Raw genomic sequence first — 15,716 nt, 5'->3', positions numbered from 1 at the left:
TGGACCCAGGATCTCCTGATTTCTCTCTTAGGTATCTTTCTTCTGCATCCATCTCCACTCCATTCTCAGTACAATGACAGCTATTCAATTTTTCCAGCCAGGCATTCATTCATAACCTCAACAAACATTGATTCGGCACCTCCCATGTGGCAGAAAGGGACTACTCTGGAGCTGCTGGGAACAGAGCTGTCCACACAATCCCCTCGAAGAACCTCAATGCCACTCTTTTCCAACTGTTCCCACTTCCTGAAAGGGGACTTGTGTTTTGATCTGGAGAAGACCTGAAGAATAGGAGAGCCAGAATCACATCTCCCAAGGGCCCTGGGAACTTGAATGGGTCAGTGTTGAGGTGATGTGGAAAATGATAACTCTCTGAGAGAACATGCCCTACTTCAGCTTATGCAAAACTATAAAGAACTCCCTGTGTGCATTTACAAAAGGAAAATTCATGTTTCCTATGGCCTTTAACTCCTAATCTTTACTGGTTACAAGAGGGTATTCCAGGCAGTAGAGTGCTTAATAAATATTATATTGTTTGCTAATGGCTATGCTATTTGGGGGTGATATTTCCTTCTGAATGTGCTAGCCTGGTTTAACAAATCTGCTGTGTGTAGTTTCACCTTTCACTGTGTGGCTTGCGATGTCTCAGGGGCCCCTTCAGCTGTAGGCGGAGGAACAGCTCAGAAACGCAGAAGTAAATGAGTCTGCCGGATGCATTAATAGTTTTTGTCTGTGCTGACTTCCCTTTTGTTGTAGAAATGTAACCAATACCAAGGGGCTCCTAGATGTTAAGTAAATGTGTGCACTCTTGCTGTGAAGATGTGAGCTGCCTGAAGGGCTGGCAGGAGTATTTCCCTGAATATTTGTCTTGTTTTCATACCCTTTATATGCACTTGATGGTCTGTTCTGACAGAACTCCTCTCTCATTCAAATCCAGCTTTTTAGAAATGGTTTAGTTGGATAATTGACAAGTGGTATCAGTATCTATTTCCAATTTTCCCTTACTTTCAAAAATCCTAGTGCCAGCTCTGAGTAATTATAACCTGTGAGGTATGAAGGTTTGGGATTCATAAGCATGGTCTACTTGGACTCAGACTGGATTTTGAATCTTGTTTCGGCTACTGAATGTTCTCTCTCCACCCTGGTTTTCTCATCTGGAACGTGGATACCTACCAGCACCGGGTGCAAATGCTCAAGAACTCCATCTGTCCTCCCTCTCTCACTCTCTTTCCCTTCCTTCCTTCCTCTCTCTCTTTTTTCTTTTTTTCCCCATCCAAAGGGCTTTGGATTGTTCTTTTCTCTTTTGGGTCATCTTTCTGAGCTTAAATCAGTCCAAAAGAAAATTCATCTCAAAATAAAAACAAAGTAAAACAAAACAAAACAACAAAACAAAAACAAAACTTCCTTGACACTATATTTTCCTGCTACTCCATTATTTTGTTTATCCATTATGGTAACATTTTATGAAGTGTTGTTTACATGTGGCATATAAATTCCTCATAACCTACATACTCTTCAGCCTGCAGCAACTTGGCTTCAGCCTCTACTGTTCCACTGAAAATGTTTTCTTCAAGGTGAAAATATTTTTCATACAGTGATTCACCATCATGTTGCATTTATTGAAGTGGCTTTGTGCTGGTAGTATTTTCTATTCTTTATAGGTTTGTATTGGCTACTCCATTCAATAGGAAAACTGTTTTCTACTGGACATTTTTCATGTAATTTGGGTCATGCTCTTGTCTTAGATAGGCCACTAGTTATTGTTCTGTAATGTGAATCCATGGAAGTCTCAGGATTTTGGTCAATGGGGAAATAAATAAGACTACTTTGACACTCAACTATGCTTTTTCTTAAGAAAAAAGGAGTTAAGCACATAAATTACAACATTAGCACAAACAATATATTTAAGTAGGACACCAAATTTTAAAACAAAATATGCAGGAAAACATGCTTTTATAGAATTATGATTTGTTTTCATAGATCCTTTAGCAATCTCTATCACTGTTTAGTCTAGATCAGATTTTCATTTTGACTTAATTAATTATTAACTATGAATGTTTCCTTCAAGAATCACAGGCTATTTATACTTCTTGGTGAAAGTTCTGCTTGGATATATAAACATGTGCCCCTTTATAAGGAAGATTGTTTTGAGTATACAACAAAGGGTCATGAGAAGAAATTGATGTGAACTCATCGAGTTGATCCTCTGGCTTATCTGAAGACTGCAGACTTTAATCCTCCTTGGATCTACCAGGCATGAGGGCTCTAACTGCTTTGTTACAGTGTTAGAAATAGGGGGTTTATTTTTTCCCCTGACTCTTGGTATTAGTTATGTTTTTGGCTTTAAATTGAGTTATCTTTATAGTTATGTGAACAATGCAGTTTGAAGATGCAAGGAACTCAATGGGACAGGGACAGTGCTGTTTCCACACTGCAGAAGCTCTCATTTTTTTTTTTTTTTAATTTCCTCTGGATATTTACCTCCACAAATCTAGATAATGTACTTACCTTACTGCTTCTGGATTTGTCAGTTTCAGGCACTACTGACCAATTTCCTATGATAGAAGACAAGACACTGTTCTCTTCCATGTCTTCTGTTGTATCAATGTATCAATAGATACATTTCTAACCATTACCAATCCATAAATTTCCATTGTATTAGATTGAACTCTATGACATTGCTATGCTTTTAGTGAAAAGTGTTTGAATTTTTTTTTATGTTCAGTTAACCACCATATAGTACATCATTAGTTTTTGATGTAGTGTTCAGTGATTCATTAGTTATGTATAACACCCTGTGCTCATCATAACACATGCCCTTCTTAATACCCATCATCCTGTTACCCTCCTCCCCTCTGCAATTTTTAGTTTGTTTCCTGGGGACCATAATCTTTCATGGTTAAGCTCCCTCTCTGATTTATACCCTTCAGATTTCACTCCATTCCCCTATGGTCCTCTGTGCTATTATTGCTTATGTTCCACATATGAATGAAGCCATATGATAATTGTCTTTCTCTGCTTGACTTACTTCACTTAACTTAATGCCCTGCAGTTCTATCCATGTCAATGCAGATGGTGGGTATTCATCCTTTCTGATGCCTGAATAATATTCCATTGTATATATGTAGCACATCTTCTTTCTCCATTCATCTGTTGAAAGGCATCTTGGCTCCTTCCACAATTTGGCTATTGTGGACATTGCTGCCATGAACATTGGGATGCATGTGTCCCTTCCTTTCACTACATCTGTATCTTTGGGGTAAAACCCTAGTAGTGCAATTGCTAGGTCATATGGTAGCTCTATTTTCAACATTTTGAGGTAGCTCTATTTTCAACAGAGTGGCTGCACTTCCTACCAACAGTGTAAGAGGGTTTCCCTTTCTCCACATTTTTGCCAACATTTATTGTTTCCTGTTTTGTTCATTTTTTGTCTAACTGGTGTAAGGCAGTGTCTCATTGTGGTTTTGATTTGTATTTCCCTGATGGCTAGTAATATTGAGAATTTTTTCATGTATGTGTTAGCCATTTGTATGTATTCTTTGGAGAAATGTATGTTTATGTCTTCTGCCCATTTTTTGACTGCGTTATTTTTTTTTTTTGAATGGTGAGTTTGAGAAGACTATGTGACCACCAAGCCAGCCCTACAAAACATCCTAGAGGGATTCTATAAAAGAAAGACCCCAAGAATAATATAGACCAGAAATTTACAGAGACAATCTATTGAATGTTGGTATTTTCATAACATGTAGTTATGGAATGATTTGAGATAAAACAAAATTCAGTGTTTATAATAGCTGAGCTATTTGACAATTATGAATACTTTCCTTCTATTGTGGTACATTTGTTTAATTGATTGTTTTTTTTTTAAATATACTTTATTAATAAATCTTCCTCATGCCCCCTCCCATTTGCTGAATCTCCTCTAAACACAATCAAACAAGTGGAGCATTTCATTTTTATCATCTTGGAGACATCTTTGTTGGAGTCTTTCAGTTTACTTGAGTGGACTAGTTGCTTTTGAGAACTGCCACTGAGACTCTCCTAAAGCATCATTCTAGGAATACTCTTGTTTCTTGTATTAAAGTCTCTGTTTCCCATTTTCATGACTGCTGCATTTGTGGTCTACTCTCCTTGATGGAGCCCCTGCTTTTCCAGGTTTTTGAGGAAGGGAGAAAAGGAGATAACTTTTGGGGAGATCTGAAATGTCATTATTCTTTGTTCACACTGAATTACTATTTCATTGCCCAAGTTAGTCTATTAGTCAGAATTCTAGAGAAAGAGAACTTGTAGGATATATAGATAGATAGATAGATAGATACAGATACAGATAGATAATGGATGGATGATAAATAAATGGATAGATAGATGATGGATAGGTAAATAGATAAATAGATAGATAGATTTATTGCAAGGAATTGGCTCCTGTAATTATAACTTGGCAAGTTCCAAGATCTGCAGAGTGAGTAGGCAAGTTAAGACCAAGGGAAACCAATGGTTTAGTTCATGTGACTACAAAGACCTGAGAACCAGGAGAACCAGTGGTATAATTCCTATTTGCAGACCAGCAGACTCAAGACTCAGGAAGTTAGTCTGAAGACAACAGTGCTCCAGTTCACATGCAGGCAAGTAGGAAGAATTCTCTCTCACTCAGGGGAGGGTCAACCTTTTTGTTCTATTCAGGTTTTCAGCTGGTTAGATGAGACCAACTCACATTAAGAAGAGCAATCTGCTTTACTCAGTCTACCAATCTGAATGTTCATCTTATCCAAAAACATTCTAGAAGAAACACTCAGAATAACATTTACTGAATATCTGGGCACCCTGTGATCTAATCCTGCCTGTTGCCACATGAAATTAGCCATCACAGTTGAAAATCACTTTCCCTGAGCCATTTGAAGACATTTTTCCATTTTCTGCTAGCTTCATGAGTCCCTATTAAGCAATATGATGCCTAATCCATTTTTGAATTGGTCTGAGGCATATGGCTGGGGTGTCTGATCCTGTTCCTCAATACCAGCTGCCTGGTGATAGCTGGGATTTTTGTAGGGGGATCTCTAATTTTTCTTGGGCTGATCAGTACTCCTAAAAAGAAATCTTTTAGCATCATGCCTGAAAAATAAAGTTCTGACTTCTAGAGATCTAAGAGCCTAGGAAAATAATTAAGATATAAAATTTCATGTAATCTCTGTTTTTCAGAGCACCAAACCTTAACTTTATTTAGTGTCCTCTGGTCCATATGCCTTCTATTTTACCTCCCTTAGAGAATAGACTTGCATTTACTTCCAGAGTTGGAATAGTGGAGAGATATTATAGAGACCCTTCTATTTTACCTCCCTTAGAGAATAGACTTGCATTTACTTCCAGAGTTGGAATAGTGGAGAGATATTATAGAGACCCAATGGCTTTATGAATAGAATTTCAACCCAACTACCTTTTTTTTTACCTCCCATGAGATCCTGAAGATGCTAATTTCTGACCGTTATAGAAGTACCATGATACAATTTGGGTAGTTCTCATGTCTGTGTTGCCTTCAAGGTCATTTATTACTCATTCTTCTATTTTCTGACTTCCAAAATTCTGTGTCTATTGTTTTTTTCCTAATTTTCTTTGTCCTTGTTGTTCTATCCTTTAAAACATTACTTTTTTTTGTTGTTGTTGTTGAGGTTTTCAGATTAAGTGATGCTAAATGTTTGTTCAGTGTACAATCATCACCCAAAGGCTAGTTCTTGCTTCTTACTCTCTGGTCAAAGTTTGGGAGGTAGTGGGTGAGGAGGAATTACATGGTAGTGTGATGTTACTCAAATTCAGACTCATTGTCTTTCTCCTAATCCAAATGTATAATTTTTGCTTTTAGTCACCTGGCTAAACTGCTCAATCCTCTGAGCTGCACATGAAAAATAAATTTCAGGTTTACTTATTAAATACTGAATTCTACAACATCACAAGGACCTTTATAAATAATCTAAAAATATTTCCTGCACATTCATCATGTGCAAAACCTTGTTATCTAGCTATAGTCTCAAGCAATTTATGATTTGGTGTGAAAAATTGGTCTGCAAAATAAAAAGAAGTAATGAATCAAGATAATAACACAAGCAATTTTATTAATTTCTGCATTACTGCATTCCATGTACCCAGATCCAAACAAATCTTTATTCATGTGACTACATGATAAACTCCCAGATTCTGAGTCATTGGAACGGATGACAGAAGTACACTTTATGATGATTAAATGTCCTACTTAGCATGTATTTGTGATTTCTACCTCTTTGGAGATTTCAAAATTAAGGCCACGTCATCTTTCAGAATAAGTTAAGTGTGGCTCAATTTGGAAATTATGGGATTTTTAGTGATTATCTTTATTACGATTAGGTTCATCTATATGTGACAAATGACCTCAAATTTCCTAAACATAGAGATTTTTATGAAGACAAACCAGTATTTCTTGTTTAGATAAACAGAGAATGGGGTCCAGTGCTCATGCACCATAATTACCTGGCACCAGAAATTTCTGTCTTGCCACTTCACTCTTAGGATGGCCTCTTATTGTCCAAGATGGAAGCGTGAGCTCCAGCCACCATTTCCTTTTTCCAAACAACAGGAAAGAGGAAGCGCCTGTGTTTTCTTCTTGGGGATACTTCCTGGAAGCTACATGCATCTCATTGGTTAAACCTTGGTCACATGGTCATACTTACCTTAACGGAGTGGCTGAAAACATATCTATTCCAGGCTGTTTTGGACTCAGTAACTATGGGAGTGTCTATTTCTAAGGAAGAAAGGTAGGACAGATACATGAAAGAAAAAGCAGGCTACTTCACAGGGATACTATATATCCATCCTGTGATTCTACACTATTGCAATCTGAAAAACACTGGGGAGACAAGAGGTGGTGACAAGTGACCCTGGTGATGGGTGTCATGTCAGTAGAAGGATAGAAAATTGGTCATCTGTTTTATGACTGTTGCTATTATGCTGGGATACAGTTGGGAAGGAAATGCTCTTAAAAATTATGCATTTTGGATCACTACGTTTGTATCTTTAGGGTAAATACCCAGTAGTGTAATTGCTGAGTCATAGAGCAGTTCTATTTTCAACATTTTGAGGAACCTCCACGCTGTTTTCCAGAGTGGTTGCACCAGCTTGCATTCCCACCAACAGTGTAGGAGGGTTCCCCTTTCTCCGCATCCTCGCCAGCATCTGTCATTTCCTGACTTGTTGATTTTAGCCATTCTGACTGGTGTGAGGTGATATCTCATTGTGGTTTTGATTTGTATTTCCCTGATGCGGAGTGATATAAACATTTGGGTGCACGTGCCCCTTTGGATAGTGATCCAAAGGGGATAGTGATCCAAAGGGGCACGTGCACCCGAATGTTTATACCAGCAATGTCCACAATAGCCAAACTATGGAAAGAACCTAGATGTCCATCAACAGATGAATGGATCAAGAAGAGGTGGTATATATACACAATGGAATACTATGCAGCCATCAAAAGAAATGAAATCTTGCCATTTGCGACAACATGGATGGAACTAGAGCGTATCATGCTTAGCGAAACAAGTCAAGCAGAGAAAGACAACTATCATATGATCTCCCTGATTTGAGGAAGTGGTGATGCAACATGGGGGCTTAAGTGGGTAGGAGAAGAATAAATGAAACAAGATGGGATTGGGAGGAAGACAAACATAAGTGACTCTTAATCTCACAAAACAAACTGAGGGTTGCTGGGAGGAGGGGGATTAGGAGAAGGGGGTGGGGTTATGGACATTGGGGAGGGTATGTGCTTTGGTGAGTGCTGTGAAGTGTGTAAACCTGGCGATTCACAGACCTGTACCCCTGGGGATAAAAATATATGTTTATAAAAAAAAATTATGCATTTTGAATGGGCGGGGGGTGGGAGGTTGGGGGAACCAGGTGGTGGGTATTGGAGAGGGCACAGATTGCATGGAGCACTGGGTGTGGTACAAAAACAATGAATACTGTTATGCTGAAAATAAATTAAAAAAATAAATTAATTAATTTAAAAAATTATGCATTTTGATTGTAAAATACCTTAGACACACAGATAAGTCTGATGCCCAAGATTTTTCATTCAGTTTTAACAGATTTTGTTGGATTTACTTTGATATCTCTTGTCCTTACAGGGGCAGAAGTACCACCACCTCCTCCATATTTTCCCTTCTGTGATGGAATCTTTACCAGTGATATGGGCTATTTGTGTTGGAACAGAACGTATTCACTCATGGCATTATGTAGGTGCCCATGTGGTGATTAGGGCTGTCTTGGTAATAGGGATCTGAAAAAAGCACTATTTTCTCAGGTATGACTACTGATCTTAACAAGACACAATCTAATTAATATTGCTTAAATCTATTTAAAAATATAAATTTCAGCTTAAGAACCTACAGTACTAGGGCATCTGGGTGGCTCAGTTGGTTAACTATCTGCCTTTGGCTCAGGTCATGATCTTGGGGTCCTGGGATGGAGTCCCAAGTTAGGTTCCCTGCTCAGTGGAGAGTCTGCTTCTCCCTCCCCCTCTGCCTTTCTACCCCTTCATCCCCCACACTCATGCTATCTCTCTCATGCTATCTCTCTCTTAAATAAATAAAATCTTGAAAGAAAAAGCTACAATACTAATTGTACACATATTTGAAGGATATGGCATATATAATTTAAAGAGAAATGAACACCTATAATATATATGTGGATATATAGAAAGAAATGTATATTTATTAAGTGACCTACTTGACTACATTTTTTATTGCTATAAATTACTGTATATTATACTTAACCTTTTTCTTTTCTATTTAAGAGCAGTCCTTCAATGATAGATCTTATAGTTCTAAGTGATACAGTAATATCTCCCTATCCTAGATGGTGTTCTTTGGAAGTAGACTATGACACTGTGATTTATGTACAAGTAGTTTCGGGGAGGGTGTGGAGGCAAGGAGGGGAACTGAATAGAAGAAGGTGGGCTGAAGAATGGTTGTAGCAAAAATCTGAGCTAATCCCACAGGGGCTGTAGTGGGGCTGGCCCTTTAGTATTATCTCTTCCCATCCACAGGCCAGTGATGAGACAGGAGGGGCATCTGAAGAAAAGATGTGCCTTGAGCAATCATCTTTCTTCTACCTGAGGCTGTGAGATCTGAGAGTCCAACCTGAATGGACACGTGGGAGGCACGCTGCCCCCTCCACTTTGAGGGAGACACATCCCTAGTTCTTGTACCTTAACCAGTCATGTCTTACATTTTAATGTATTTTTAGCCAATTCTGATTCTCTTCATTTTCATCAAACACACAGTTGTCAGAGTTCAGTATAATATTATTCAAACTTCTTTGCAAAGAAATATGATAAGGAATCTCAAGAAAAGAGATAAGGAGACTGACCAAATTTTAAAAAATTATAAAAATTTTCATAAAAAGTTTTATTTCTTGTTGGAAAACACTTTCTTTCTGAACTCTCTGAAGCATCTTTAAGGAGATGAGTTTCTGAGACTCTGGTCATTGGAAAAAGCCTGCTTTTGGAATTAGATGTATCTGATTTTGAACCCAATTAGTTCCTTGCTGTGTGACTTTAACCAGTCACACAACCTCCCCGTGATTCCATTTTCTGAACAAAGCTCTTTGTCCAAGGTCCCTTTGGGACTCTGAGACTCCCTAACTTAGGAGGGGATGAAGCTAGCACTTCCTGTGGAGTGAAACTCGGAACTGTTGATGGCCTGATCAACTTCCTGACCACCTGTCAGTAGAATTACCCTATCACACTGAAGATGCCTTTGTGAGGCAACTCTTATACCAGGAATGCCCAGAGTAGGCTGTTGAATGTGACTTCATGCCTGGCCCTCCCTACCACCAATCCCACCTTACGAAAGGCTTAATTTTTTTGGCTCCACCTGCAGTGGGGAGCAAGGAAAAGACCCAAGGGGAGCACAATCAGGTGCCAGCAGCAGGAAGTGCCGTCTCAGAGCCTGGGTCCAGATCACATTTCAAGCACTGGCATTGGTATAATTGGATTGCTATTTGCCTGGTGCACACCCTCCTGGCGTCTAATGAGCAGCCCCCTCTCTTCATTTGTGTGCTAACATAGGAGACTTTAATTAAGATGGAGGGGCAGCTCACGGGAAAGGTGTTGGAGTCTGTTCAGCTTCTGAGCTCACTGAGCATGAGTCATCCTTCGAGCTGGGGGCCTGCACTCTGAGACTTGTGTCCCTGCCCTCACATCCCCTCACACATAGATTCCCCTTTCTTTCTTCCCATTTCTAATTGAGGGAAGATATGCTTTATTTGAAGTGAGAATCCCCTTGTGTCCATGAATGTCTTCCACTCTTGCAAATTACTGCAAGGGGAATCATAACTCAAGTCGTGCAGACAGAGGGCAGTTTGGTGATCTCATAGAGGAGTCCAGCGGGCGAAGTGGGGGGCAGGCTGATCAGGGGAACTTGGCTCAGTCTGAGCTACATGAGCTTTCTTCTCCTCTCTTTGAGCAAGAAAACACATAGGCTGTGCTCTCTACCTCCTGGGGCTGCGAGTCAGGCACATATCAAAGAGATATGAAGGAGAGCTCAGCCCGAGGCAATCCAGGATCAATCAATCTGTCAACGGAACCTACCGGGATATTTATGGAACATCTGATATACGAGTGAGGGAAACCCAATGTGCATTATGATTAATTATTTAAAAATATTCCTTAAAACATTCAGAGGAAAAAAAGAAGAGAATTGTCCCCTTTAAAAACTGAATGGAAGTTTCTGACATTGTTGAGAATGGAAAACTGGCTGGAAACCTGCTTTGTGTGTAGTGCAGTAAATAGACTACTTAAGCCTTGTTCCCGAAAAGTAGCTTTTCTTTTTCTTCATTCAGATATTTATACTCTGAGTAATGACTGGGTTAGGGAACAGCATCATCTGCACCACTGGGATCCCTTATTTGAAGTCCTTGCTCTGCTTGGGGCCCCTGCTTCTACGCCAAACCCTGCCTCAGCAGTTGTCCCAGCTTTGTACCTGAGAGGCAGGAGAGGCTAGCAGGTGGGCATTTCTCATCCTGCAAACCACAACCACCAATCCTTTTGTCCTTCACATCCTAGAGGCAAAGTGTTCTTCCTCCCTTCCTTCACTCAGGGCTGGCGACAGGCAAGGCCCAGGTCAAAATGAAAACCCATGCAGTGAAGTCAATCTCCCCCACCTCCAATGGCCCACTGTTTCAGTTCACAGCCGGACAGGCAACCCCCAGGGGATTGGAACCTCCCTGGCAGAACTCATTTAATACCTGATGGGATGGGTGAGGGACCTTGCCTGTGTTGCCCACTGAGCAAATCTGGTGTTGCCAGTCTGGGCAAGAGCTGGCCACTGCCCTGCCCTGCCCCAAGATATCATGCATCAGATCCCTGCTGGGATGAGGGGGTATGGCTTGCATGTCTTTCCCTGACCACACAATCTGCTCTCCGCCTTGTGTGTGGGTGAACGTGTTCGTGGAGTGGGCGAGGGCACACCGTGGTGCTCCCAGGTCCCCATCAGGCTGCTCTGAGTCCATCCCAGACAGGTGAAACAGCTTGTTTGCTGAGGATCCACGCCCCGCACACATGCTCCACTTATAAAATAGAAAATCAAAAATAAAATCATTAGGAATTTTAAGACAGCAATCTCAGAGCATTAAACAATGTGGAGGGCTGTTCTGAATTGCAAGGCGACCTGCTCACAAAATTGGTCCTGACCCTATGTCTCCTCTGGGTACCACCCTCTCACAAATCCTCCATGAGCGTGCTGTGCCAGCGACGCCTCTTCTCCTGGACCTAGCTCTGTCCCTTTGTACTGACTCTTCACCCTTGGACTGTGTGTTCAGCTTCCACCTATTATTTCGATGCCTTTCCAACTTTTCTCTCCATTTTTTTTTTAAAGATTTTATTTATTTATTTGTCAGAGAGAGGAGCGAGAGTGAGCACAAGCAGACAGAATGGTAGGCAGAGGCAGAGGGAGAAGCAGGCTCCTGGCTGAGCAAGGAGCCCGATGTGGGACTCGATCCCAGGACGCTAGGATCATGACCTGAGCCGAAGGCAGCCGCTTAACCAGCTGAGCCACCCAGGCGTCCCCCCATTTTTCTTTTGATTGCCCTCTTTCCACAGGTGGCCTTCTTGAAAGGAGTCAACAATCACTGGGTGTCTTTGCAGTATCCTGTCTCATGCACCCTACTCACCCACCTGCAATGAGACAAGCTCTTTCCTTACTTCACTGAAAGTCTTCTTGTAAAGGTCATTGTCAGTCTCCTAATCTCTCAACCCAGAAATCAGATTTTTGATTTTTTATCTTGTCCCACTAAAGATGCGATGTTTGGTGACATTGATGATGCCTTCTCTTGCGATCTACTCCTCAGTTTATTCTCTCTCAAGCCTGGAGGTAAGAAGTTCAAATCAAAGTGTCTGGAGGGCCAGACCTCCCCGCTCCAAAACCTCTGGGGGAAGGTCATACCTTATCTTTTTAAGCTTTTGGTGGCCACAGGCATTTACAGGCTTTGGAATTACCACTTCAATCTTTGCCTCTGTCTCCACATGGCCAGCTTCCCTGCATGTCCCTGTTTCTTCCCATGGCAGTCTTTTTGTAAGTACACTGGTCACATTGGATTAGGCATCCACTGGACTCCAGTGTGACTTCATCTTAACTAATCACATGGGCAGGGACCCTATTTTTACCTAAGGTCCCATTCTCACATACTGGGAGCTTCAAACGTCAACACTTTTAGCCCTAACATATTGTAAAAGTAAAATTATATTTAGAAAAAATACGCACCATTTAATTTCTTGGCTTCACTGTACTCGACTATATAAAGGATATGACAAAAAGCAAGTCAAACAGTGAATGTGGAAGCTATTAGGGACTCAATCATGGTTCACAAGTATGAGGGTTTATCGTGATTGTGAATATGATCCTCTTTCATTTTTTTCATGACTGCTCGGTCATGTGTCCACAGACACACTGTGCTTTCCACTCCTGGTATGAAAGGTAGTAACCAGGTGTTGTAGCACATAGCAGGACTTTGCTTCTTGCAGAATGTCATGTTTCTTAACTTCTCCCAGCCAGTGGGTAATGCTGGACTGTGAAAAGGGGTGAAATTTTACCCCAGATGGAATGACATGTTTGAGGGACAGTGGGGAAGGCAAGCTTTAGGACTAGTGCTGTGAGGGGTTGGGAGTTCACAGAACCAAGGCAGCATGCTCCCTGCCTCCACTTACCTCCTGCTCTCACAGCTAGAGACACTTGACCTGTCAGTCCTGCTTCTGGTCCTTGGAGCTGTCAGGCTTTTAGACGAATTTGAGGTGTTTCAGGAGCCTGCATCAAGCCAGCCTTCTTGACCTTGCCAAGAATAAGCCCTGCTTCATGACTGTTATAATAAGAGCACTTTCAGGCTTTCAATCATCAGCCTCTTGCACCCAGAGCCCTGCCACTATACCCCTTTCCAAAAAACCTCCCTATTGGCCTTATTGTGGAGTCTGAACTCCACTGTGAGTTAAAGCACCGAACTACCTTGTTAAGTAGGAAGCCAACGGGAGACAAGTTTCACTAGCCCCAGAACCTACAGCTTGCTCAGTTCAGCTCAGGAACAGACCGAGTCTTTGTGGTGCAGCAACATCTGCCCAAAGTGTTCCATGGGACAATCACCAAAATGTCTTTTGGGGAGGGGTGCCTGGGTGGCTCAGTGGGTTAAGCCTCTGCCTTTGGCTCAGGTCATGATCTCAGGGTCCTGGGATGGAGCCCTGCATTGGGCTTTCTGCTCAGCAAGGAGCCTGCTTACCCTTCTCTCTCTGCCTTCCCCTCTACCTGTTTGTGACCTTTGTTGAATAAGTAAATAAAATCTTAAAAAAAAAAAAAAAATGGCTCATGGGGGAAAGCCTGTCTATGGCTCATGGAGTAGGGCAAGAAAATGGAGCTTCAGATCCTGATTGTATCACTAACCAATGACTTCAATCTTTATCTTCATTTTCCTATCATAGAACAGAGATTTTTCCACTTGGTAGAGCTCAGCAAGCAGTGAAAAGGGAACTGGGGGATGGGCATTAAAGAGGGAGTGTGATCTGATAAGCACTAGGTGTTATATGCAGCTTATGAATCATTGAACACTACGTAAAAACCAATACTATAGGTTGGCTAATTGAATTTCAATAAAAGAAAGGAAATGAATACACGAGAGCAAGTCAAAGTGTTTGTAGAGTGTCTGGTATGTTTTGGAGAACATGAACACCCAAGTTCAATACTATGGAGCTGCATGTGAAAGGCACATAGGAGTCCTTTTAAATGGAAGTAGACCCGTTGTTCTGCCCTTTTCTTCTGTATTCCATCCCTTTATTCCTCACCTTTTAAAAACATCTCCTGTGGCTGACTCTGCACCCTCATGTAGATTTGCTTCTTAGTAAAACTGGGTTATTGGTTGGCTTAATACAAGGAAGAATTTTTTGCGGCCAGAGTTGCCTAGAGATGGAGTGGAATGCCTCACAAGATGCTCACTATTATAGGGGATGTGTAAGCAAGAGCCTGAATAACCACTTGGTGGAAATGTCCATTTTTTATTACTTATTTGACATAGATTTACTGTATACTCACTATATACCAGGCATTGTATATAACACTGCAGAAACAAAAATAAGTAAATCTTGTAGGTCTAAAACTTTAGCTGGAATTTTAGACTGGAGCTATCGCTAGCTACTCAGCATACATCACCCTTTTTATTGGTGGTGCCTCTTTTTATGCCTCTTTCCACCTTACTGGGTTCACAGCTTCATGCAGGCAATCCTCTGTCTAGAAAGTCTTATCTAAATTGCATTGGTTTAGGTTCAGTCCCTTTGTGTGTTCCCATAGTACCTGGCTTTATCACTGTAAAAGTTTAATGAACTTGCAGCAGCCCTTTCACAAATTCAAGTGCTTAAAAAAATTATTTATTTGAGAGAGAGAGTTCATGCACACATGTGCAAGCAGGGGAGAGGGGAGAGGGGCAGGGGGTGAGAGAATCTTTAGCAGACTCCCTGTTGAACACAGAGCCTGACATGGGGCTTGATCTAAAGACCCTGAGATCATGACCTGGACCAAAATTAAGAGTCTGATAATCAACCGACAGAGCCATCCAGGTGCCCCTCAAATGCCTTTTTTTAAAAAAAAAAATTATTTGACAGAGAGATCACAAATAGACAGAGAGGCAGGCAGAGAGAGAGAGAGAAGCAGGCTCCCTGCTAAGCAGAGAGCCGGATGGGGGACTCGATCCCAGGACCCCAGGGTCATGACTTGAGCTGAAGGCAGAGGCTTAACCCACTCAGCCACTCAGGTGCCCCTCAAATGCCTTTCTAAGTACATATTTTATAGATTATATTTTCACTAAAAATAATCATAAGCTTTTTCCATATTATTACATAATCTTTCAAAATAGTGGGTAAATATTATGTTCCTATGTTACAGATGAGGATGGTGGAGGCGAAGTAATTTGCCCGAGGCCCTCAGCCAATACACAACAGTGCTGGTCCTCAACCCTCCTATCCAGATCTCTCTGAGTTCTTTGTAAAGACATGCATTCAGAAATGCAAAGGGAAGAACATTAATAAAACTCTTGTCATGATGGAAACTGGGAAGATAATCTTGAGAGTATCTTGAAGCTTGATTAAGAATGACCAGTGTGGGGTGCCTGGGTGTCTCTGTGGGTTAAAACCTCTGCCTTCAGCTCAGGTCATGATCCCAGGGTCC

The sequence above is a fragment of the Mustela nigripes genome, chromosome 1, assembly GCF_022355385.1.
Source record: "Mustela nigripes isolate SB6536 chromosome 1, MUSNIG.SB6536, whole genome shotgun sequence".
Lineage (NCBI taxonomy): Eukaryota > Metazoa > Chordata > Mammalia > Carnivora > Mustelidae > Mustela > Mustela nigripes.
This window is presented reverse-complemented; position numbering follows the sequence as displayed.